The sequence below is a fragment of the Hyalella azteca genome, unplaced genomic scaffold (assembly GCF_000764305.2).
Source record: "Hyalella azteca isolate HAZT.00-mixed unplaced genomic scaffold, Hazt_2.0.2 contig6464, whole genome shotgun sequence".
NCBI lineage: Eukaryota > Metazoa > Arthropoda > Malacostraca > Amphipoda > Hyalellidae > Hyalella > Hyalella azteca.
The window spans coordinates 105,540-111,463 of NW_025936625.1; the positions used below are offsets into that span (position 1 = coordinate 105,540).

The window sequence follows — 5,924 nt, forward strand, 5'->3', positions numbered from 1 at the left end:
TTCGTCCAGAGTAATGCACGGATGATGAACGATGACTTATGACTAGACATTGTGAGCTTGGCACTGTAAGGGAGTCAGAATGAAACACAATCAGACTTTTCTCAGATACAAACCATGCTTGGGGATTCTTGCATACAAGCAAAGAAACATTTCAGGCTCAGTCACTTGTTTACAATGTAGATCGGAAAAGGATTTAAAAATATAAATTGACACTAGTTTCGTTGAGTCAAAGTTCTCCAATGAGTAAAAACTCCAATGCGTTGAATTTTTTTCTACGATTCTCTTCATTCTTAGGAATGAAGTGAACGGTGTAGGAGCATCGCGCGCCGCCTGCCTCGACGCACTCGCCATCATCAAAATCCTGAGCTTGGTCTTTGTGGGGCAGCAACGTCACCTCAATCGTCCCGTAGAGCTGTCCTTGCACAACGCTGATGTTGAGTACGTCTATAAAAAGATATAACTCAGTACTCACTGCAGTGAGTGACAGAGAGCGTATTTTCTCGTCGACGATTTCGTGAAGTCACGGTCGGACAGACAGACAGACAGACAGACAGACGGACGGACGGACATGACAAGCACAATAGCACATTTTTTTCATAAATGAGAAAATGCGCTAAAAACCGGTAGCAAAACCAATTATTAAATTTAAATGACAGCGGCAGCCTAAGAAAACATGATATGAAACACTTGTGAACGGCAGTGAAACAATTATTTTGTTTGTCAGCTAATTTGTGTGATTCAATCCATAATTTATCTGACAAAATACCTTATTATTGCGCGTAACTGCTTATTTCTTGACCAAAATAAGAGCTTCGTCCAGGCAATGCATTGGCAGTCTAATTCTAATTATTCAGTACCAATTTGGCATTTGGGTAAATTAATAAATAATTTTTTCCTGCTCAAAATATTACCAGTCAATTATATTCATGTTTGCCAAATAAGGTCTCATTCAGTTTACCTATTTGATTTATTTCGAAAGAACTTAACTTAGTTGCAGTTGAAATGTATGAAACCACTCCACGGAAGATCGTACGAGTATTTAACTTCCTCAGTAATTCCGCAAAGATTGTAACGATAATTCGATAACGATTCCGTACGTTTGATATTTATTTAACTTTGATCTTTATTGTCATTGAAAAACATGAATGTTGTCCAAGATTAATTATTTTTAATTTATTTGATAAAATATTACGTGAACAACTCTGAATTCATTGGGAATTTGATTGTAACTTCTTTTGCTGTTTCTATATATTGTTCAGTGCAAAGTGATTTTTCTGATAAATGATTTACATATACGGTAACATTTTTTAGTTAAATTTAGTACCTGTTCATCAAAATTACTTGTTGAAACATTATTAGCATCAGAAACCCGGATTTCAAAAAGTGCGTCAACAATCTCGTAAAATAATTAAAGTTATTTGAATTTTGAGCCAATTTGGATTACGTGGGAGATTAAATAAGAGGAATTGGAAACAAGATACCAGAATAATTGAAGAAAAAACAGTAATGTTTTTGCTTACACTTTTTTCGTGTTCATGATGGATTTAAATTGGTCAAGAGCAAAGCATAAATTTTTACACACAACAAGAGAAATACATGAATAAACTGCTTTCAATTAGATCATTTGATCATAAGAAAGTCATATGTCCATATATGAAAAGGTTAAAAAAACTTAACCTGGCTGGACCTAACACTCTGTAGAACGGTGCTAGCAACGTAAATAAGTGTTTTAAACACATCTAACCCTACCTTTAAACATATCCTAACAAGATTGGCGTTTTCTAGAATGTCCGGTAATGTGGTTCATTTGTTTTTGCGTTTGGTTTTAAAGTACAAACTAATTACAGAGTATATAACCGAACGCAATTTTTCCGGATTCCTAAACCCTGTCCGGTAATGTTACCAATCTTAAATGTCTGGCTAATGACCGAAACTCGAATATAGATCTATATATTTCATCTCTTATATCATTTAAAGAAAAAAGTGAATTTATATATTTTTTGATAATATAGTGCCGTCATACCGAGTCTGGATGTGAAGCGATGTATTTGGTTGAGGCACAGCCTGAGGTTGTCGATGAACTTCGCGGTGCCTCTGAGCGTCAACTTCTCCCAAGTGCTGGGCAGCGACTCGAGTCTCGTGTTCTTCACCATCAAAACCACTGAACCAGGGCTGATGGCAGAAATAACCGGTATTTACTGTTATAGTACCAAAATTTTATTTTGTAATCAATATTTGCGTACATAATATCAAACAATATCCGTAAAAGAGTAGCAAAGGAGCTACAGACAAAAGCTTTTATTATTTTATTGAAACCAAAAACCATCATGAGTAAAAAGCCACTTCCACTTGAACAGTATACAGATTAAAAAGCTTTCAAATAGTTCATAGAGCGTTTAATTTTATTGATTATCAATGTTTTATCAAAAAGTATTTGCTCAATGGAGTTTTCACGAAACTTTACTTGTTATTAAACGCGGCCAAATTCATCGGTAGTCTCGAATATGAAATCTTGTGTTTTCTACATCAGGCTACATGAGTATGACGATAGTAAAGATTTGCTCAAAGGTTCAGTTATTTAATGACCCATCTAAAGAAGGAATCCTTGTTTGGCACTTAATACTGATAGCATAAATTATAAATGCGCAAAACAATCAGGAATTTCAAAAACTAGTCTCCCACTCGTTCCTTAATTTCACTACGAAATACAGCCAAACTGCCTTAAAACTTGTGCAACGCGATGATAACGTCGCCCTCAACGCACAAGTTTCTCGCAGAAAAATTCGTTAGAAACTCCGCGCATTTAATCGTCGAGATTACTTAACTTTTCCGATGCCTGAATCACAAGGCAGCTAATAAAAAGAAACAGTATTTGCAAGACGGCTCAAAAGACGCTAATTGGCCTTGCTGGCAGAAACTGTAACGCTCATTTAGCGGCTGTGGCTGCGACATTAAAAGAGGTTGTGACATCGAAACAGGAATGAACAATTTAAAGATTTCATTAAGAGAATACGATGAATGGTAGTGCAGAAACACACCTATTTAGTACGGTTCTGCACTGTTATCGTAACATCTTAATTTTAGTTTTGAAAATTTGGTAGCTACGTACAAACTCTTCTAGCATACTTTTCTTCCCGTGCTTTTATTCCTTGTCCAAGAGGAATATTTTTCTCGATCGGTAATCCCAAACCTTCTGCAAGTTTTACCAGCCATTGCGATCGTTTCTTCCTGATGAAGTTGCATCATTTTATATCGCAGCAGAATTAATTTGTTAATTTACTGACTGATGGATGATGGAATAAATAATTTTCTTTGTCATTGTCGGTATGTAATGAAAGATCGAGTAGATCGAGTAATAGTTAAATGAAAGTCTATATACCAACTAGATCAATTAATTCATTCATGACGCATCTCTGTAAATGGCGCTCATTTGTTAAGAAATAATCGAAGATTGGTGAAAGGCGGTGAGCGTTTCATACTTTGCTGCAATCGCTCCAAGCCCGACCACAGGTGCTCCAACCTGTACTGCAAGATGTACTTCATACGCTGTAAGTCGCGGTGCAATACGGCTGGCATTACACCAGTAATTTGCCGTGGCTGTATTGCTCTGCCGAGAAATTGCTTTGCAGCAAAGTTACGAGATTTCCAAGGTAAATAAACGAGCGCTGAAATGGGCTGCAAGCAAGCCGAAGGCATGCATCCTGGCTAATAAAGCTTCATCATCTCGCAGACTCTAATTAGTCGCCTCCTTCCCCAAGCATTTTAATTACATGAGCAACTGCAACATTTTCATCCAGCGCGATGCCAGACGCGTCCCAGGTGATACAAAGGGTTTATTTTCGGGGGCGTTGTGTCTGCAGTTCACTGCAGGCTTATACAAAGTGCGATCACTGAATCACGGTGTGTTAGAATTAGTTGCAGAGTTAATGCGAATTAATTTCTGAATTCACTCTGATTTTGCGATAGAGAACCATGGACCATTCTGCGTACGAATATAGAATGTACGCAAAATCCTGAATTTAGAGATTTAGCATTACGCGTATTTATTTAGGTATTCAAATACCATTACGTGTGTGGTATTTAGACAATACGATACACTAGGTATAATCTTGATGCACATAATATAATCATTGCACCAGTGTGCAATGGCCGTTGCATTACACGAGGTGGAGCATTACACAATTCGTGACCTGCCATTATATTACAAGTGGTGGAACAGTACGTAATACACGACTGGCCATCACGAGTACAATACACGTGATGGAACAGTACGCAATACATGACTGGCCATTCCGATACACGTGGCAAGCAGAGCTCAACGTGGAGCATACCAAACGCCCTACCTTTACTGTGGAGCCAACAGCTTGTTATGCGTGGTTAATCAGAAAGAAATGGAAGAATTGGATGCAGCATTTGAAAGTAGAGCGCGTAATACCTAAATAAATTATTTATATCACTACTCTGCTTAGATCGATAGTTCGCCAAGAATTTAGAAGCAAAGAAAACGCCAAGTGACTTCACCATATCTTCAATGAAAACGTACCGGAGACCAGCTCCAGCATAAGTAAAAATTTTTTACAGAATACATGAAAACATTCCATGCCTTTAAGACACGAAATCCGTCTCTGGCATGTCCGAAAGTAAAGAGTCAGCATATAGTTTATACTGTGCAGTTCTTACCGAAAGTTGCCGGAGTTTTGTGGTCCGATGCTTGTGAGATTTTCCAAGAACTCGAGCGAAGTGAGGTTAACGTTCTCTACGGTCAGCCGCGTCACGGACCTCGCGCTTAGCAGAAGCTGGGAAAGCTCGGCTTGTAGTTCTGTTCCTGTTAAAATTGCAAGTAGATTAAGACATGGCTGAATTAACATGATTAATTGAACAAATTTCAACCACGGAATTCAATTTCGACGTTCAATTTTTAACTCGTATAGAATTGGCAAACAAAATAAAAATTTAAGATTCTACTTGATAAAGATTGTTCACATGCACTTGATGGATCTTATAAGATTTTTAAATATTAATTTTAGTCTCATTTAGATCATAATAGATACATTTTTAATTCATGCTTTGTTTGAACTTTCTAAAATAATATCTTGTCAGTGAAGTATGAAACGAATCTCACATTTTCTTAAATCTAATTTTGCCAAATTACAGGATTTCGTGTTTCTAAATCCATCTCCAAACTAAATCTCCACCTGATAGTTAGTTTTATAAAACATCTCTGCCTAATGCATTCGGTCTTATAAAAAAATATACAGTGAACATAAAATTTATTTCGAGTTAGGCGGAATTAAATCTATACTAATACCTTGTCCGGATAATTTGATGTCTAAATTTTCAATGACGACGCATCCTTGCAGGGCTTCGGCGTCAGCAATGCTTCTAACTTCGCCTCCAGCGCAGCGTTTTTCTGTTGAACAGAAGCGTGTATGCAAGCAGGCTCCTAATACTGGCAAAAGAATCGTAAATATTCAAGGTGAAAAGATCGGTGATGCTGAGTCGCACAAGTATGTAAAATACACCATTCACAGCGAGCATGGATTGATGAATGTGTGAAAAGAAAATCAGATATTCAGGGTGACGAATCAAATGTAGATCGGAAAGTAGTTAATCATTTGCTTTAACCATCACCGAGAGCACAGAACTACTGGGCATTCAAGAGTTCGTGTCCATTTTAGTAGTAAGAAAAGCTTGAATTACGGGACTGATGAAGAAATCGTAGACCTCAAAGAGGCCTTCTAAAACGATTTTGCAAGCGGGAAAAAATATGTTCTGTTGAAGCCGAAGTCTTGTGTATACGCGACTCCTCAATCATTCTGACCGCCTTAGATTCAATAGAACAGCCCGCACAAATCAGGCAAGTTGGAAAATTGCTTACCGCAGCGGTCCTCCGCGGATGATAAAGTCATTTCCTATACGGGTAG

At 37.6% G+C, this 5,924-nt stretch overlaps 1 long non-coding RNA gene across 1 annotated transcript; it reads right to left on the reverse strand.

Moving 5' to 3' along the window:
* Positions 1-369: 369 nt before the first annotated feature.
* On the reverse strand, positions 370-4,748 carry LOC125178007. The gene is made up of 3 exons (XR_007156750.1): positions 4,681-4,748; positions 2,024-2,172; positions 370-444 (listed from the first exon to the last, which is right to left on the reverse strand). It is a non-coding gene; the product is annotated as an uncharacterized LOC125178007 (long non-coding RNA).
* Between the last annotated feature and the right edge of the window lie 1,176 nt (positions 4,749-5,924).